We start from the raw sequence: 22,255 nt of genomic DNA on the forward strand, positions 1-22,255 counted from the left end.
TTATAAATATTTGGTCAGTGACTCAAACTTATTACTAACTAGCTCTTAAAATAACCCACACTTCTTATCTGTGCTCTGCCATATGGTTCTTGGCTTGTTACCTCATTTTCTACATGTCTTGCTTCCTTGGTGGCTTTCTGGTATCTCCCACACTCCTCCCTTCTTTTCCTGTTTTTCTGCTTAGATATTCTGCCTGCCTCTCTCCTGTCTTGCTATAGGTCAAAGAAGCTTTATTTATCTGCCAATGAGAGCAACTATTCTGATTGTACTGAAAGACATCCAACAGCACTTCCCTTATTAAAAAATAATGCTACCAAATATTAAAGGTGAATTTATATATTTCTTGTCAATGTATCAAATAGTTTTGCATATTTAAAGTATGTTTATGTATTTAAAGATGATAGTGTCTTTTGCTTCAGATCATGTGGGATAAGGAATAGAAATGATGCAATCTGTTCTTAGGAGGAAGGTGCTTTGTTTTGGATAATCTTCCCTCCCCCAACCCAAAAGCCAAATACATAGTTCCCAATCCGTGGCAATGTAAGCCTTAATAAGGATGGAGTTTTTCTCAATATACTATAAATTTGAAAAAGATAATGATTTCATAGCTTTATATTTCTTTTTCTTTACTTGTCTTGAGTTGACTATACTTCCATTTTGAATCCATGTTAAAGGCTTTTGTTTATTTGTTTGTTTTCAGAAAAATGAAAACCAATGAGTTAAAAGTACCACTGACTGAAACTTGGAAAACTATGAATTGAAATAAATATTTCTTATCTTTCAGTTGATTACTTGGAGCAATTTTTTTTAATGTTACCAAAAGCTAACACAGAAAGCAATTAATATAGTGACCTAACCTATTATAAGAAATACAATGATAGAGAGATCAGAAATACATTAGAATTTGGGATTAATTTTGACAGGTGCAGAAGGCTTTGACAGAGATAATATACAGGGTAAGTGAGGACAAACAGTCTAAATGGAAAGAATAAAACCCAGATTGTCTTGCACTTAAAGTTCTTAATTTGCTCTAGTTTTCTGTAGGATTTACAAATGTGATGATTTGAAACAATGTTTTCCCAGAGTTATAAAGGTTAGAGATTTGAAATTAGCATTTAATGGGGAGTTGGAACCTCTTCTGTCTAAATGTCAGGGTCATTCCTTGGATTTTGTAGTGTGATGTTATTCACATAAAGTTCGACTATGAGTTTGTCTCCAAGTATCCCTATTCACTCTTTTTTATTATGCATCTTCTTAAAAATAAAAGTTACATGAAGATCTTTCCTGCTCCAATATTTTATCTCAACCATATTTCATTTTCAAATCTATACTCAGAAAAGTCACCCTGACACACCTGGCATTTAGAATGTCAGGATATTTCAAGCAGTGATTATATTCTTCATCATGAAGAAAAGTAACTAATGATTCAGATATCAGTGAATTGTAAAAGATCTCATAATCTATACATACAGAAATTAAGTATATATTGTAACAAATATTTTATATATATAAGAACACTGAAACCCAAGGAACTTGAAAACTATGAAGTAATATTGTACCAAATATTACAGACATGTAGATGGAAAATTGCAGGAATTTATTGATAGAAAAAATTTGAGGAAACGTAGGTCATAAAAATCAAATTAATTTGGCAGTCAGTAGGTCTTGTCAATTCTTTACCTCTATTTGGTATGAAATGGAACTCTCCAAAAAAAAATTGCTGATTATATTATAGGGGTAGTGTAAGCCATACGACAACAGTGTTGTGTAATATGTTGAACATGCACCATGAACTAGCTTGATAAATATCCTCTTTTATACTCTTTCAATTATTACAAAACAAGACAAACAAAAAACACCTCTGGTAAAAAGATCTATCTATGATCTCAACCCTTGCTTACCAGAGTTAAGAGAAAATTTATAATTAACGTGGATCAAGACAATAAAGATTTGTGACAATATAGTATTAGTGTATTTATTATCTACATTAAAATTTTAGTTCTGGATTGGTTTACATCTTGACAGACTGTTTTCTACACACAAGCTTGCAAACTACTACTTGAGGTATGTTTTGAGAGCAACCTGGTCAAAATTCTACCAGTTTAGAAGTCAATTGTTCTAAAGATTAGAGGAGTTCAATATGTTGTGTGTAAGTTATATATTGAGACCTGGGATTGATGAGGGTTAATTGATTGTGGATCTATGCTGAGCTAAATAAATCATGCCAATCCTTAAGATATGCAGCCTTTTTGTCTGATAAAGTCACATGGAGAAAAATGCCATGGATTAATTTTAGTTTGGGCTCTAACATTCTGTCATTAATTATGAAAGTTATTTTCTCAACTATTGATTTTTTATTTCTTCATCTGTGAATAAGCATGGCATTTCATAGGTATGTATAGGCCTCTATTCACATCATGTATCTGTTTATTTTCTTTTATTTGAGGATTTCATACATGAGTAAATGATATTCATGTATATTTAACCTGCCTACTCATTTCTCCTGTGTCCCTCCTCTTATTCCCATCACATTTTATAAACAATATATCAGAATATAAAAACATTGAAAAACATACTATGTAAAATATACAGTGACTTCTTTAAAATGATAGAAGTGTTATCAAACTTTGGAATTTTTACCACACTACTTATAATGGGATAATTTTCTCCCTAGCTAATCTCAGGCAAAGACTACTTTATCTCTGATGAATGACAAAGCCTCTAACTGCTAGTTTTATAGGTTCAATAGTCTGTGATAAAAGGGCCAAAATGAGCAGTAGCCAGTGGCAGAACTTGGAGCCCAGTACTTTCTATTATTTGTGTTCACACTTGCTCAATCTCCAGAGAAGGTCAGCGCATTTCCTGCAAACCTGTGTTCTGTTTTCAGATGTAAAAATTCCATGACAGGAAACACATCAGGGCTTTCTGTCAGCAGATAACTTTTACCTCCTCTCTGAGGGATTCTCATTCAGAAAAAAAAAAAAAAAAGCTGTAATATAGCTGAGAGCATTATCAGAGCTGTTAGGATATGTACTTGGGCATTCTGAAGAGCCATGCTTAATGCCTTTATCTAATGTGAGAGAATGTGTGCAGAGTGCCTATAGCATGCTAATGATGCTGTCTGTCACTGCAGCCCACAGAGCTGACTCATGGGAGGATAAAGCTATAGTATAGGAGCTAAAATGACTAAAAAAAAAAATTGTAACACTAAAATCACTTGTTTGTATAGGCTGTTGAGGGATTGGATCAAAGAAATAGACAAGGAGTTAATGCAAAGAACCTCTAGGCATGGATTATTATGAAACTCAAGTAAAATGACACTTAGCTAAAAAATTTAATCTTGTAGTTATTTTTAATTGACTTTTTAAAAAACACATTTGAATAATTTTCTTGAAATATTTTATAGAGTACCAGTAAATGTAAACAACACTTATTTAGGGGGATTCTCCCACTTTTGTATGAAAGGGTGTGTTTTCCTCAAAAAATTGCCTGTATGAGCCAGAAAAAAGATTCACATTTCTTAAGTTCACTTAAAGTAACATCCAAGATTGAAATCAGCTGTGAATAATCTCCTGTTTGTGGAACTGCTGCTAGTACTTAAGTTCAAGTGTGATACTTAAGAGTTCAATGGATGCTGAATAGGACACCATATGTATTTTTACAGTACACAGATCCATTTCAGAACTAAAGTTTATTTAATGTATAAAATAAACACTCTAATAACACAGTGTCTTGATCCTACCAATGATAAGAATGGCATAGATTTCTAAATAATACCATTATGTAACAGGGCAATTATTTATCTTTGCTATAAACAAATTCCAAGCTGTCACAAGTGTACCAATGTGCTCAACCACCTCTACCTGTGAAGAAAATACATAATTCTAACAAGAATTCCTGTAGCTAATTAGTAGGAGTTGAAAAATCGTAATTTGTTCACAGAGTTTCTGTTCCACCTGGTTGCACAGCTGTTAGTACAAATAAACACACTGAGGTTTATATTAATCATAAACTGTTTGGCCGGTGCCACATGCTTCTTATTGGCCAGCTCTTTCTTAATTATTAGTCCATTTCTATTAATCTATGTATCTCTACCTGATATTGGCTTACTAGACAATGCCAAGGCATCCTACCCTGGTGGTGGCTACATAACTTCTCCTGGTGGCTCACTCTGTGTTCCTCTTTCCAGCATTAGCCTAGTCTGGTAGTCCCTCCTATACTTCATGCCTGGCTACTGGCCAATAAGCATTTATTCATCAACCAATAAGAGAAACATACATTCACACCGTATAGAATGACATCCCATATCAGTAATTACACAAAACAGTGGTTTTCTGAATAGATGTTTCTTTTTAAACTATTATATCTGACAATTATGGGATTTATTTTGTTTATATTCTTTAAAGTCTATTTTGGTATGCCACTATGCCAGCAGATTTTATACTTTCCTGATTATAAGTCTCTAAAGTGTAACTTACCTTTCATGTTTTGAAACCATCTTTTTCTTTACATTTTATGAATGACTAACTATAAAACTTCAAGGTTTAAAAATGATTTATATAATGAAATCATTCATGTATAATTAATTCTGCTAATTTGCATGAGTGTTTCAGGTCATTCTACTATGATTAGCCATTGTTGGGGGTTTTCTCCCCATCAATTAAACTAATTGCTTCTCACATAGGTGTAGATTGAATATTGATCCCCATTTTTTCAGCTCATTTACATAAGCAAATTATGCCTAATTGCCAGCTTACTACATCATTACACTCTTATCATCAATTATAGAAAAATGTACTCTAGGAGACTAATGATTTCTTTGTGGTGTTTTGAAGGGCTTTTTAATTGTGATGTTTGAAACAATATTGTCATTTAAAAATATTAAATACTATGTTAAACTGATAACACAATTAATCACATTACTGGTTAGGGAATATTTCAGCTCCTAGCTAGATGGTCATTTATCTTGTAATTTACAGAAAGACTTAAAATTGTGCAAAGGAATTCATTATGTTTATTAAACATAGTGAATACACTAATGCAAATATTGGGTTATGTCAATTTTAAATATTTTTAGCATAGTCTGCTTCTTTCTTATTTCTCATATGTGTTTTTTTTCTACGTAATTGAAAAAAATAAAACTCTGAGAACATCTGAGAAGATATGGCCTTTCAAAAAGTCACCAATACAGACCATCCTTTTTTTCAGTGAAGAGATTAATAACATTTATTTGCCCTGTGTCCCAATCATTACAGTACTGCCTTGTACTTTCACTGGTCACTTCTCTATTTCTATACTACATGATACAATGTCACCCATTGGGTCCTCATAAAGAATGCACATAGAAGTAGGAGCTTATATAAAGTATAATTTTAGTATTTGATTAACCTCTTCTATGTGGAAAGTACCATACCCTTAGATATCCAACTATTAATTAAAGTAAAATAAATATGGTTTTTGCATGATGCCCACTTCTCCTAAAGCTTATTTTGTTACCTTAACTTGATACACATAGCAAAGAGGCTTTCCAAAGACCTTGTCTGTACCTGTAGAGGCAATGAAGTAAGAAGACCTTCTGAATGATTCGTGCATTAAAATGCACTCTAAGAAGAGGAATTATCAGTGAGCACCATGATAATCATTGTGGAACAGCTACCTGTCTCTACCTTTCTTAGAATATCATTACTGATACAGGACTCTACCTGTTTTGACAGTTCTTAGCATTTCTAGAGTCCACATTTCAAGTTCCTTTCAGCACCCAGAATAAAACTAATCTTTTCTCTGAAGGCTTTACTTTTAGCAGACAACTCTCACACCCCTTGTTGCTTTCTGATATTCAAATCTGTATTCAAATATTCTGAAGTCTATACATTCTTTGTATAGTCTCAGAACCTTTGCATTTCTTGTACTTGGGTACAGTTACTGTTCAGATCAGTTTCAAATGCTGTTTAAAGCTTGGTATCATTAATTGAAGTCACAGAAAGAAAATCACAGCATAAATGAATCTGTTGATTTTCATTTTTATACAGTTTTAAGAGCAAACAAAACAGAAAACTTAATATTGACGATCAGTTAAAACACACACATACACACAGACACAGACACAGACACAGACACACACACACACACACACACACACACACACACACACACACACACTATCCCATGAAAGCCCTAAGTTTTGTTCTATTTTAAAGCCATGAATTGTGCTGTGCTATTTTGTAATTTGAGAAAAACAATATTGGAGTGTGTAAAATAGTATCCCAAACATGATTTTTCAAATCTAAGGAATTTTTTTTGTTGTTGTTATTGTTTTGTATTTTGTTTTTTATATCTTCAATGATAGCAACAGTATAAACTTGACCTATAGATTAGATGAATCCCGTGTGGATACAACTACTTTCAGACCAATGAAATAACTTTTGAGTCTTCCAAAAATGACTACATTCATACTTCCAGTCCATCTAAGAATAAAAAACAGCAATCTTGGCAGCATGTGTTTCTCAAGAGTAATATGCTCTGTTTGATCCCAGTGTTCTTCTTTTGATTAACAAAAGCTATGCAGTGTCATCTATAAAATTTGAGATATTGTCTCAAAACCCTACATTGGTAAGTTGAATTAAAACTCAAGGAAGCATATGTTGCTACTGGAACTCCTTGGCACACATAAACTACACATATCAACTTACAGAACTGTGGCAGTATTCACATACTTTGCTCATAGTCTGTACAGGTCTGTGCCTCATGGGGTGCCAGAACTAAGGGGGAAATGAATGGATAACACATAAGACAGAAACAATCCCCAATTTATCCTTGCTTGCAAATGAAAATTGAGTTTTCTCTACTGAATCTCATCAGCAACTCAAAAGTGCAAACCCCACGCCCAGCAAGGAATGTCAACACAAAATGAATCAATTGCATTTTGGTGTTCATTTATCTCATGATACTTTGTCTGGATTGTGTGTTTCTTACTGGTTCTTTGTGTATATGTTTCTGGGTTTGTGTTTTTATTTATGGGATTTCTCTGTGTGTGAAAGCATGTGACTCAATATCTATATGTGTTTCTTGGATTTTACTTTGGCTCTTGATTTTCTGTTTCTTTGTTTTCTTCTATTCTTGCTTAGTTTTTGTTGGTATATTGTAATTAATAGTTTGGATGTGTTTATATCCTAAGGAGAGAGAAACAAGGGTGTGACTTTGTGTGGGTTGTGAAGTTGTAAGACTCTGGAAGGAGTTGGAGGAGGCAAAGTCCTAAACAGAGTATGTTGTATTAAAATTATTTTCAATTAAAAATAAAAAAAAAACTGTACTTTATTATGTTGCCACTGTAAGTCAGGAAGCAAACCACGCCTGCTCCACTTCCTCCATCTGCTTCCCCTCTGTGTGTCTCACAACAGATTTCCAGGCAGATAGCAAAGAGTACCACTTACTCTTTGAAATATACCTGGATTTTTAGAAAGCTGGGATTATAGATAGATATAAGAAGTTTGGAAAGGGATGCTGAAGATAGAGGCAGTTGCATAGTGGTTTGGATAATAGAATGAATTCCTTTGGTTGTCACTATGATTATAGGAAGATAGACTATCTATAATAAATAACTTAATGCTGAAAGACTTCAGAGCATATTGTCCCAAATTATGACACCTTATCTTCCCAGAAAATAACAAATAATCAGTTAAAATCTTTCTGTATATAGTATATAACATATTTTTATTTATCACTATTTAATATGTATTTAATTATTACATAATATATAATATATATTTGTATTTCTCTCTCCTGAAATATCTATCCTACCCTTTTTCATATAAAAAATGCTTTACTTTTTTGTTTGTTTGTTTTTAGATAAGAGCACAAAAATTGTCTAGGACTTGCAAAGTGCCTTGCTTTTCACTGTTTGATCTGACTCTCATTTGCCTGATCACAATCCCTGACAACTTCCTACCCTTAATCAAAGCTAGGTATAAAATAAAAAGGTTGTCCTAATTTTTAGATTGTTAAACTGAAGGCTCTAGAGTCATTTAACATCCATAGAGTTATGCACAGATTAACATTACATTTATTAAATTGTAAACAAGTAAGCAGTGTACCTAAGAACTGTTACAGGATTTAAAATTCTCCCATTGACTGCTGGTGTTGAGCTTCCATGATGTCATATTAGAATAAGTTACATATCTGTTGTTTCTGTTTGATTCTGGCATAAATAGGCACACTCCAGTCAGTAAACACATAATACATAACATTATTGACCATACAAAATGCTTGATAATTATAATAAATCTATTATTTTATATATGTATTAGATAATATGAATACATCATCATTTTATTTATAGATTCTACTACTTGTAAGAAAGTTTACTGTAAAGCTGGATGCCAAATTATAACAGCTGTCTCATAAATGCCATGGTTACACTCTGTGTTTGGTTTAGTCTCCAGCTTTGTTCACCATGGGCCTACGGAATTCTTTATTTGTTTCAACAATATGGGTTCTGGGAATCAAAGCCAGGTTTTCAGACTTGTCAGGAATGGACTCCTCCTCAACCACTTGACCAGACCTATCATGGGAATAGGAAAAATACTTTTTAACATATACACATGTGCATATATGTGTGTGTTTGAGTGTCTAAGTTTATACACATAAATGTATATGCATATATATAATATTCATGTGCATGTGTGTCTATATATAAAATGTATAAACACTATTATGCAGTAGAAATCTCATGCATGACTTATTCTTGAATTTAAGGATTTAATATTTGACTCTATAACTTCTTTCTCTTGTTTGACATTTATTTACTCTGTGTCTCTCAGTCTCTTTGTCTCTGTTTCTCTATGCCTCTGTCTCTGTGTGTGTGTTTGTGTGTGTGTGTGAGAGAGAGAGAGAGAGAGAGCATGTCACACAGTGTACATGTGATATCTGAGGACAACTTGCCGATGTAGGCCATCTGCTTTTACCATGTCAATTCATGGTATAAACATAGGTCATCAGGCAGCAAGTAATGCTATCATCTGAGCTATCCTATTGGTTTCTTGAAATAATATCTCAAAGTATTTATTATTTCAGTAATACAAAAGTTTACTTCTTTCTGTTATGTTGATATTTCAAATAAAAATATGCAAATTTTCAATGAACAATGTCATGGCAAGACAGATGGTGGAAATCTTCATAGACAGAGTACTCTGGCTGACCTGGAACTGGTCCATTAGTCTACACTGACTGGTGGGAGAGCCAAGAATCTGCCTGTTTCTACCTCTTCAGCACTGACATTACCAGTACAGTTATACTGTGCATACTCATGCCTGCTTTGCCATTGTTTAAACTTGGATTCTGGAAGTAATGCCCAGGTTCCCCATGCAGCATAGCAAGCACTTTATCAACTGGCCCGTCTGCCTAGCCCATGAGGTGAGTTTTAAATATGGCTAAACAATAAGCATGGTTCTCCTTCTGCATTTTAGCTAAAGAAATATTGGCATACTACAGGATAACTTAAGTTTACTCAGCAAGTGCACCTCACAGAAAGACAGAATAATTGAATTTTTAAAGGGAGTATGGTGTTTATGTTGCAAATTCTGTAGAGGGCTGGCCTTAGTTAACATTTCATTTTCTTCCTCTGGGGCATTTCATTCGGTTTCCCTTTAAGGAGATCTGTTCTGAATCTCTACATGTTTCTTCAACTCTAATTCAGAAATCTTTTTGCAAAGGGCTGGCTAATTTGCTCAAAGAAAAGATTCCTAGAGAAATTAATGTCCAGTTACTTCTAACTATATTTCTAACATGCTTTCACCTGAAAGACAACTAGGCAGAGACATCTGTTTTATCAGTGCTTTCCAAGAAAAACCCCATTTTGGTATAGACAGAAAGACACATGCCTAAGAATATTAATAAGTAGCTGACACAGCTCAGCATGCTATCAAGGTAACTTCACACGTTGCTAGGTGTGAAGAAAGGAGCTGTGTCTATAACACTCCCCCACCCCTGCTGAAATCTGCTTTCTTTCAGTTCCTTTTCTTTTAACTAAGAGTGAAAAATGTGTATCAGTTGAGGTCAACCTGTGGAAAAGAGTAGTGGCTATAAGTAATGGATGCCCAGAAGTGTTTTACTTTGAAATTTGTAGGTGAATTCTTCTACAGTAACCTCAAGGGTTTACGCTACTTGATTTCAATTTTGTTGAACAAGCAGATGGCATAGCAAGGACAATTATGTATCGGGAATTTATGAGAGAGATTGAGAGCTGATAACTTCTTACAGAAGTTCATCAACCTTCTTTATAAAAGGGAAAACAGATGGAAATTTACTGGATAAATAAAACAAGCTTACAACAATACTACCAAGAGGTTTTCAGCATGTTGATAAACCAAATCCCTCTTTTCATTAACCCAGTTTGCCAAATTAGTATGTTCTGGGCCATTTGTAATGGTATAAAAACTTTTGGTATGTACTATGGTCTAATATTTTATAATATATAGTCATTTTAATAAGTTGTCACCTTTGCCCTAACTCCTTGGAGACATACATACTCATTCCCATTATTTTAATGTTTGCACACTTGTTTAAGCTCTACCATGTGTAGCCACTGCTGTTCTTCCAGCTGCAATTTTCACAAAAATGTATCGTTTTCCTAAAAACTTTTTACACACTAATTTATAGGTAAAATTTGAATGGCCCTTTATTGTAGTCTTGATGTTTTAGTCTAAGCATTTTCTCTTAGTGTCATACATGCAAAACAAAAATCAATTGCAATTGTGTTTGAGTAGATTGTAGTTGAGTTGAGTGAGTTATAATTCATAAAATAATATGACTTCCTGAACTCAGTAGCAGAGTCTTTCCTTACTTAATAAAGAAAAACATGGCCTGTTTATAGAACTATAATTAACTAAGTTTCTGTGAACCAGGCTTTTATCTGCCTCTATTTTGGGTCAGATAGTTGCTCATGTTCAATCGAACTCTGCAGTTGCATTGTGGTAAAGCTTATCAGTACTTAGCTCTTTTTTTTTTTAAGCAGAGGGGTACCTGAGAAAATCGAAGAAATATTTGAAGATCAAACCGTGGGTTGTGCAAATACAGAGGCAGATCCAATAGTATAGGGAACAGGTAATTAAGACTAAGTTCTCTAGGTCATTATCCTTGGTATGAATCAGTGTTGTGGAGTATTATTTTAACTAGGAAAAGCTGCACTGTATTTGTGTATTTTGTGATACTTTAACTTTTTCTAGGTGTATTATTTTTTGTGTATGATACACTTATTTAATTAATTAAGGATGGCACAAGATTGGTCCAATAAAGAAGTAAATAGCCAATAGCTACTCAGAGAAAGGATAGGCAATGCTTGCAGGGGGAGAGAATAAATAGTAGATATCTAGGTTCTAAGAGAATGATAAAAGAAGAGAGAGGAGAATGATAAAGGCAAGCAAGGCAAACAGTCAGGTAACTCCCAGCCAGACTGACACAAGAAGCCATGAAATTAAGGTATACAGATGAAGAGAAGAGAAGTCCAAAGGCAAAAGGTAGATAAACAGGTTAAGTTAAAAAAGCTAGCTTGATCTGTGTATGGGGGGGCTGGCAATTTCACCAGGACCTATCCCAGGCACATGAACTTTTTGGAGCCCATTCCCTATGGTGGGATTCCTTGCTGAGCCTTGATACAGTGAGGAGGGTCTTGTTCCTGCCTCAACTTGGTATTCTAGACATTGTTGACTCCATAAAAAAAGACCTTATTCCCACGAGAAGTGGCAGATGCCGGAATTTGGGGTTGGTATGTAAAATGAATAATTTTTAAAAATAAACACAAAAGGGGACTAGTCAGAAATGAGCCTAAATTAGGCCAAGCATTCAAAATTAATAATAATTCTGCCTATCATAATTTGGGATCTGGCTGATGGCCAGAAGATAGCCTGGTACAAATATGGTAAAAAGATATACAGTGTTTAAGTACACTCTTCCAGGTGACTGGATGAATGTGGATCATATGGTCACCTAATACACCAGAAAACTGCCATTCGTTGCAGTTTATTCCAATAGTGACCAGTCCATCCAGTAAAATTGTATATGTCTGAACACAGGGATCTTGATATTAGATCATGATGAAAGCTTAGTATTTTCTTATTTTTTTCATAATTCAAAATAGTTTCTTAAAATAATTTCTGCAGTGCAAGTGCCTTTACATCAATAGTCCCAGTGCCCTGCTTTCTACCTTTGAAAACTTAGAGTGTAGTATACATTGTTACTTTAGAGACCTGATCAAGATAAACCTATGGATTTATTGTAACAAGAAGAAAAAGAGGTTAATCTGAGATATTAAGTATCTCATAATTAGAAAAGAGAGGTTTATTTTCTCCTTGAGGAATTCCTTTGTAAAGTGTGTGAAAAGCCTGCTCACTAAATATGAATTAGTTTATGAATGAATTGTTGTTTTTTATTCAGAATCTAAAACTTTCTCTGGACTCGTAGATGACAGGAACTTTGGATGATGACCGCCTTGCTACTCTACTGAGGAATCTGCTGCAACATCTCAGGTTGTGCAGATGTAGACATAGCCTGCCTTCCTCAAAATGACCCCAACTCCTGCTCTTGCTCCTGCTTTTCCATTTGGTTGCAGAATGTAGAGTACAGTTGCAAGTCATCTTCACCAGTTTTGAGGCAGCAGAGCAATCTTGGTTAAAGCACTAGATGGGAGACTCTGGCTGTTAGAGTTGAAATCCTGCTTCTCCTACCCTGCAGGCAATAGCAATACTGCAAGACGTATGTGTTTTGTGTGCCTGGTTCCTCTCCACAGGACTACACCCTGGTATGTTGTCATGCAGAAAAGATGGGAATACTGTTGAGTATTTGAAACATCACCTTGAGTATTTTCCTTTGAATGACAAAGGAAGTCTGAAGGTTTCCCACTGAACTTAATCTGAGTTTAAGTTAAGGGGAACACAATGCACTTTAAGTACTAAAGAATTGTTTTTATTGTGTTCTGGAAATTTGCTATTTGGTTTGTATTAGGTAAGAAAAGTTCACAGAATAAATTTCCCAAAAGCTTCACACCAATGAAGTCCTCAGAGTATATATATGGTAAAAACTTCTTCCTTGTTATGGGATCCTTAAGTCATGCCATGTGAGAGGAACTCATTCCCTGGTTCTATTAGTTCTGTTTCTAGCATATTCAAGCTTATATATCCCTGCATATCTCATTAAAGTAGCTTCCAGTTTCTTCATAAAACTTAGTGTAATCAATGTCTTTAATCTATCTGCACATTAACATCAAAACCAAAAAGGAAAGGCTTAGCTAGCAGAATGTATGTATAGGTAAAATAAATTTCTATGCTTAACTAGGAAAATGTGTTTCAACTGCTTCACATGTTTACAGTGAAGAGCAGGCATCCATAATTGTGAAATGCTCCAGTAAATAAGTATCTGGATGTCAATATGACACCCTAAATTGAAAATTGTGTACAATCATACTTGGTTTTATGAAAAAGTTACTTAAAACATTATACAAAATTCTAAGTATATGAAGTATAAATTAATATGTTGTTTTGACTAAGGTTACATCTTCGAGTTATATCATTATGTATATGCAAATAATCCAGGATCTGTTATATTAACTGTTCCCATAAGTTTGAAAAGAGATACCTAACTTTAAAAGTCACTGTAGGCTAAGAATTCAGAAAATTTAAAAGTAGTTGTAACTGAATGAGCAATAAAGTATCATGGGTTTGTTAATGAACAGGTCAGAGTGAGGAAAAGCATTTTTTCAAATGTGTGAGTGTAATGGCTTGGGGATTGATAGCTGGCTTCCTAGAAACTGTAGTAACAGAATGAAAGCACATGAAAGCAAGGAGCTAGGCGAACACTGTGTAGACAGTGCAGAGTAGGGAATCCAGGTAGTGACCACATTACCATGCTTGGACCACAGGCTTTTGAAATTTATCCTCAAGCAAAATCCAAACTCAGATTATTCTGTGGGCAACTTATTAAGAAAAATAAAAGTCAAACACATAAAGTCCATGCTGTCAGTCAGACATGGTCTTCCTGCCATCCCAAAAACAGGTTGATAGTCAATGATCAGGTCTGTGAGATGTTACCATGCCACATGTGGAGAGTGGAAAGTTGGGTCAAAATTTTATCTTGGTGGAGAAAATCAAAAGGAAGTTGTGCTGCTGTTTTCAGACAGATGTGACATTCTTAGGAAGAGAGATAACAGCATAATGCAACTAGAAACCTCAGCATCTAATTTCATAGAACTGATTCCATAACTACAAATTTTAAAGTTGGCTTTCTAAGAGATGACATTTGTTATGTAAAGGAATAATAAGAGACCAAAAACTACTAATAATATCAGAAAGATTTTAAACAATGGAAAAAAAAACTTGAGGAAATACAAGTGAAACTGAGAGACAAAATTGTAAGGGAACATTCAGAAATAAGAATCATACAACAGGAAAACAATGCTTGTGTAAGTATCAAATGAAAATCTAAAATATTCTAGGCATGAACATAAATATTTAACTTTCGATTTCAGTTGTCTATAAATCTTTAGAAATACAATCTCCCAAAACTCCAATCTTTCTCCCCAGTTTTTTATGAAATATTTCAATAAATAGTTCTTATACTTGTTAATGATGAGTTCAGTGCTGTTTAAACTACAAATCACACTTAAATTTGAGGGGTATGTTACAAGGAATTTTGTGAATTAACAAAAACCATACCTAAAAAATTCCTACAGTATAAAACATGCTAAAACAAAGTGGTAAATTAAAAAAGGAAGAACCATACCCATGAAGAAGCTGTGATATAACCAGTGAAGTTACATTACTTGACTGGACAGCCGCTGAGAGGTCTTATAACTCTTGGAGTTAAAACCAGAAAAAAAAATATTCATGAAACACATGCCCTTAAAATAGGAAACTGCAGAATGCATAGTTAGCCAAACCACCTTAAAAAGTATTGATATACATCAAATTAAATAAAGAGAAAGCAGTTATAATCTCAGAAAAAAATCAACACTAAATTTTAGGCAACTTATGTTCTAATTAAAAAACAAAATAACTTGGATAATAACTCAAAACGATTACAGGAGGTGCAATTTCTTCACTAACACAGATTCATGTAAGAAAACACAAGGATCTGTAAAATGCTTCCAACCTTGCTTTTGGTTTCCAAAGGCCAGCTCACTGTTTTGGCTCTCCCAAGGTTCACAGTCTGTGCCAAGATGTGGCATTTGGACTTGAAATATGGAGGCATGAAAGACTGAATGAGATTTCTTTGAGTACAAACTGATTTAAGACCCAAGATACACATTAAAAAGATGAGGAACCGACAAGCTTTCACCATAATTAACATAGATTTACAAGTCACTCTTTAAACATCTGGCCCTACTGATCCAATTAGTTTCTTAACACTCAGTTGTAAGAACAGCTGGACATTCTAAATGGCTTGAGCTGCCCCCTGTGGTTCAGCCATGTTGACCTTAACCTATTATAAGAATCAATTCATTATTAGACTCTCAGCTTCCAAGTCACCTCTTCATCCATCTTTAGGCTGTGCTGGATTGCTACTCTTTGTGTGTGTGTGTGTGTGTGTGTGTGTGTGTGTGTGTGTGTGTGTTTTGCCTCAATTGTTAAATATTAAATAAAAGTTTTATAGATGAAAACTCCCAGTCATCTTCTTCATCTTTCAGATATCCAAGTCTTTATTCACTACCAAAAGAACCCCAACGGAATTCTAGGAATAGGTGATACTAAGTGATCCATTTATGGACTCTCTTGAAGCCTTGGTTTTCTGTGTAATAGTTCTAGCTCATATGTACATGTGAAGTACACCTGCTGATTGCAGAAAAACTTTGGTGTGTTTGTGTGTGGGGGTGGGGGGAAGAGAGAGAGAGAGAGAGAGAGGGAGAGAGAGATTAATCTCTTCTTATGTTTCTTGGTCATATTTGTGGAAGTGAGCATGTATTGTTCAAAAAATGGAGTTATAAACATGTAGGAAAAAGTCAAGTGAATTTTGGACTAAGCAAATCAAAGTGGTCTACTAACACTGTGAACAAATTAATTCCTAATGGATGTTAGAATCATTTAATCTCACAGGATTAAATTAGGCATATATATATATGCATATATATATGCATATATATGCGTGTGTATACATATATGTAAAACATATACTATGTCTATGCTTTATAAATATTAAATAACATTTACAGATAACATTAAAATGAAGAATATGTTCATATATTTGAATATATATATATATAGAGAGAGAGAGACAGAGAGAGACAGAGAGAGAGAATGTGTGTATGGCTGATGGGAGATGTCATTCTGTAAATATGTTTCTCATACTGGTTAATGAATAAAGCACTGCTGGCCAATAGGAAAGCAAGATAGGTGGGACTAGGAGACAAGGAGGATTCAAGGAAGTAGTAAGGAGGAGTCAACATGTAGAGACTGGCGAGAGCACAATGCCAGCCCCTCTCCGGTAAGATGAAACCACGTGGAAATACTTAGATTAATAGAAATGGGTTAATACTTAAGACAGAGCTGGCAGATAAGAAACAAGTAACTGGCCAACAGCATTATATCAAATACAGAGTCTCAGTGTGTTAATTGGGGCTGGCATGGTGGCGGGACAAGACCAGTGGCGGGGGTGGTGGGCACCTAACTCCTTACATATGGCTACAATAGCAATCATAGCATATGTGTATAAGGTCAGTAATAGGATAGATGTAGAAGTTGTTCCTTTTCTTCCACCCTGTGGTTTACACAGATTGAACTAAAGTTGTCAAGCTTGGCAGCAAGTACTTCACACAGAAATATGTCACCATCTGAGCTTCAGCATGTTTTATGCAACGCTCATTAGCTTATTTGTGGTAAACTAGGATATTTTGGAGGGGCACAGGATTGTTTTTAGAGCTTTTTTGTTTGTTTGCTTTTGGGTTTTGATTGTTTAATTTCTTGTCGTTCATTTTTAAGACAGGGTTTCTCTGTGTAACAACCCTTGCTATTCTGGAACTCACTCTGGAGACCAGGCTTCCCTAAAACTCATAGCAACTTGCCAGACTCTGCATCCTGAATGCTGGTATTAAAGGTGTACCACCATTGTCCATCCTGTTTTTAGATCTTGAAAGTTAGACTTCATTCTTTCTGAGTAAATGAAAATTTGCAGCATCATTGCGTCACTCTAAGCATCTATGATCTTTATTTCTCTGTACAACTCACTATTGTGAATTATAATGGTTATTTAGCACCTGGTATCTAACATATCTTTTTCATGGCTCTGGGAATAGACTGATGCTTCTATAAAGCACTTTGCAGGCAACACCTTCTAGAACTAAATATTGAGTTAAAACTATTTAGTCCTCATTACATTAAATTGTTAAGACTATTGGTGATGAAATGCAGTTTCCTCTTTGGGAAAGAAGAAAGGAATTGATTAAAAATGCTAACATCCTGTGCTATTTATATCAATTCAGGCTCTTACTAGTTTGTTTGTAATGTCCAAAACAGGAATCAAAGAAAGAACTGATGTTCTAGGCTTAACTAGAATACTCATTCTCTCTAATCTTTTCTGTTCTTAGATTCAGAAGTGGATGGTTATAATGGATATAATCTCAATAAGATGTTAATTCCTAGACTAAGTAAAGCACAGTAATTCAATCAATGCACTTGTCACACTTCTTAAACTAGACAGCGGCAATTCCCCCTTATGAAATCTGGTAAATGGTGGTGGAAAAAACGGTAAATAGTAAAGTGATTACTGGTCCATGTGCTTCTGAAATATGTTAGTAGGCAATAGATAATGCCTGTGAGAGACCATTAAATCTTAGATACTTCCTTGGCATGCATGTGTTGTGGAGTTTAAATGGAACAGTCTCAGAGTTGTCTTTGTCACTGCAGAATTTTGTGATATAGAAGGAAACATTGTAATCCTGCCTTCCTTCCCTTTTCACTAGTTATAATGAATTCTCATGTTTTTTTATTATCATTGTTTTTTCCTTATTTTACATATCAATCCAAGTTCCTTCTCCTTCCTATCCTCCCATGCCTCCTCTGACCCCATCCCAATTCCCTATCCACTCCACAGGGAGGATGATGCCTTCCAGGAGGGATCATAAAAATCTGTCAAGTCATTTGCAGTAGAGCCTAAGCCCTCCCTCCTGTCTCTAGGTTAAGAGAGTTTCCATCCATGGGGAATGTGCCCCGAAGTCCTTTCGTGCCCCAGGGATACATCCAGGTTCCACTGTCATAGGTCCGATAGATTGCATAGGCCTTCTACATGAGACCCACATTCAGGGGGTCTGTGTTGGTCCTATGCAGATTTCACAGCTATCAGTCTGGGATCCATGAGTTCCCCCCCCCCTTGTTCAGGTTAGCTGTCTCTGTGGGTTTCTGTAGTCCGGTCATGACTTCTTAGCTCAACACTCCTCCCTCTCTGCAACTGGATTCTAGGAGGTTGGTGCAGGGTTTAGCTGTGGGTGTCTGCTTTTGTTTCCATCAGCTACTAGATGAGGGTTTTAGGATAGCATGTAAGTTAGTTATCAATCTCATTATCAGGGAAGTGCATTTAAGATAGCCTCTCCACTATTGGTCAGATTGTTAGTTATGGTCATCCTTGTAGGTCTCTTGACATTTCTCTAGTGTCAGTTTTCTCTTCAAACCCATACTGGCTCCCTCTAGTATAATATCTCTTTTCTCTTTTATAGCCTTAGAAGTTCTTACCTGGAATACATAAGAGAGTGTTGCTATTCTACTTACTTAAATATATTGTTTAAAAACAATTTATGTAATAAAGTAATTTCTCAGGCCTAGGAAACTAGGGCAGGCATCCAATTAGCATATCAGTCTGGCTCTTGGAATGATTAAGGAGTGTTCCTTCAAGCAGAGCGAAGGTCTTCTCAGTTGGAGTCACTTTGACTTATGTGCTATTTTAGTGGCTCCCATTATTTGTATTTATCTTTATTTTTAAAATAATATTGTGATATTTTAAAGGTTTACCATTGCCTATATCTTTTTTACTGTTGCAATTAATAATTCCTTATGTTCTTCTGTGTTTTACTAATTTATTTTTTATTCTATAGTTACAGTCCTGAAGTCAGTTCTATCTCTGGTCAATTAATTGATGGATAACACATTTTCTTACAGGGGAGTGTAGCTAAAGGACAAATTTTAGAGTTAGTCAACATTAGAACTAAAATGCTGTTTGGATAGATGAAAATATGAATAAATGGACAGATGGAGGAGTAAGTGGATGGTTGGTAGATGGATGTCACATACTCTATTGAGAAACTACCCTGAATCCCTTTATTTTATTTCTTCATTCTGATTATTCATTGTGCCTTTTATTTTATTTACCTCCACTGGGGTGTCTGATACTATATTCTCCTAAGTGAATACACAATGTTGAGAAATGAGAAATTAGAATATCATAACATTTCATCTCCCTATATCACCCAGAGGCTTTTAGCAAATGGCTGGCAATTCAGGATGAATGTAATCTTACATATTCTGAACATATCAATCAATATAAAGCTACATTCAAATGAACTTAGTATTCTCTTCCCCCTTTTTTGTTTATTTTTTTTTAAGATAGAGTTTCTCTGTAGCTTTGGAGTCTGAGCTGGATGGAATTTGCTCTGTAGACAGGCTGGCCTTAAACTCACAGAGGTCCATCTGCCTCTGCATCCTGAGTGCTGAGATTAAAGGCAGTCATCACCACTGCCTGGCTACATCCCCCTTTTAATGTCATGCAAATAGTGCTAAGAAAATCATCCTTTGCTATGTTTAAAAATTTAAGATAGCATGGTACGTACAGCACAATTGGACAATATATATTAATACAGTGGAGATGGAGAGAGTCATAGATGAGATAGTGAAAATGACAGTCATTCTATGTACCATATCCTCTATCCTTAGTCCTTAATCTATCAGAAGTGGCTGTCACCTATAGTGACAGCCTCACTAGTAATGGAGTTCAGTACTCAGCTTATGTTGCATTGCTTTTGCTTGTGTGGAAACAGAGCCCAGATAATAATTTTCTGATAGAATTACTAAAACAAATTGCCTATTCTTTACCACAGGAAGACTGCTTGCAAGTCTAGATCAGTTTTTCTCAATGTCTCAATGCTGTTACCCTTTAAAACAGTTCTTCATGTTATGATAACTTTCAACCATAAAATTATTTTATTACTACTTCATAATTGTAAATTTTTATTATTATGAATCATAATGTAAGCATCTGTGTTTTTTGACGGTCGTAGGTGTCCCCTATGAAATGGTCATTTGAACAAAGAAGGGATCATGACACACATGTTGAGGACTACCATTCTTGCTGTATGGTGCCAATATTAAAAATGAGGCAAAGCATTATATAGTATCACAGGACTTTGGATGTTGAAAGTGAAAACTTACACACGATCTGCAATAGTCTCTGTATAAGTTGCAACACTTGAATTAACAGCTCATCAATAGTGAGGTTTCCACAAACTGGCAAAACATAACTGCAAAATAACAAGCTTTATAAATAGCTCAGGGCTCAGAGAAAGACTTGTAAAGTGGACTCATATGATACATCCTTGGCTCTTTATGCCTCTGTTCCTATCAAACAGATGAACAGTTCATAATTTACACTTGGTACCTTAGCATTATCTACTAAGACTGCACCTTTCAGAAATCTTCACAATTTCTTGAGAAGCCTTCGATAGAACATTTTTAATTTTTAAAAATTTTAAGGCATGTTATTTTAGCTTAAGTAATTTTAACTTAAAGTTATTCCCTAATATTTGATTTTATTACTTTACTTTTGCTCAGTATATGCTAGAACTCAATAGTGACTAAAACATTGGTAATTTAATTAGCTTATCACAATAAAGAACAGAGTAGCATGGTTTAAAGAGCCAACTTATCATCTCATGGCATAAGAATAAAGGAATTAATAAGAACATGCAGAGGAATTCTTGTTGGGGCTTAGTTAGCCCTTAAATATCATTTTTTGACAAATAAGACCTCTACTCACATGATCAAAATTGATGTTTTCTTATACCTTACTGTAATAATAAAAGTGAGGGAGGAAAGGAGGGAGAGAGGAAGTGAGAGGGAACTGGGATCGACATGTAAAATAATAAATTAAATAAAAAATAATAATAATGCATGTAGTTTTAATAGTGGAAACATATAACTATGACAGGTGTAAATGAGGTTTCCTTCAACTTCTCAAATTCTTGTAGGTGGTAGGTAAAAAATAATATTCAGTTTTTGTTATTTATTTGAAGATATTTAATACCAGAAAGATCAAGGAAAAAGAAACATTTTCCATATGTATGCATACACTTTATGTAAAAAGATAATTAGTTCCTTCAAAGTCCTATTTGTAGCTATTGCCAAATTTAATTTTATGATGTTTTGAAATGTTTTTGCAGACCTACCTAAGATAACAGATGTGGGGCCTGAAATAAATAAATTTGAAAGAGGTTTAAAATAAAATTACACGTTTGGAGATGAACAAAACTTGAAGTGAATAAGACCATGCTCACATTTCTTAAATCTTCATATTAGGAAATTCTCTGAATTGTCTCAAATTTATAAAGCTCCTCCAAATGATGTTCACTTTCACTGATAGGAGGTTAAATAGTTTTCCATAGCTGTTGCAAAAATACACAATAAACGCAATGAAAAAGGGTAAATGTTTACCATTGTCAACACTATATTTCAAGTCAAATGTGATGGAGTGGAGATACAGAAAGAAAGTATGGTCAAGGGATAAACAGATGGATGGGGGGGGGAGAGAACTAGAGAGAGAGAGAGTCCTGGAGGACAGAGAGAAAAACAGGCAAAGAACCAAGGATAGTAACTGCCCCGATGACATATTGAATCCAAAATGGTTGTATCCTCTTGTAGCCTCTTAGCCTATGAACTCCTCATAGATTAATCCATTGATGGTGCCAGCACCTTAGAGACCCAGTTAGCTCTCCGTAGCACTATTAGATGGGAAATAAGACTTTGATAAATGAACCTTTGACACTTGAATTTATATACAAATAATACCAAAAGGTATTCTGACTTTAAAGAACTTTGAGACCAGCTCCATGCAACTGAACTAACACATTACATAATTTAATATTCATTTACATGAATAATTATGTTATTATGTTAGTTTTATAGTTGAGATATCAGCTATTAAATAAGTTAATAAATTAATCAAAATAGCATAACTCTTATTATGCAGAGGCACAGTTAAAATTCCCAATAAATTCCCCAAATCCAAAAACTACAAT

The sequence above is a fragment of the Phodopus roborovskii genome, unplaced genomic scaffold, assembly GCF_943737965.1.
Source record: "Phodopus roborovskii unplaced genomic scaffold, PHOROB, whole genome shotgun sequence".
Lineage (NCBI taxonomy): Eukaryota > Metazoa > Chordata > Mammalia > Rodentia > Cricetidae > Phodopus > Phodopus roborovskii.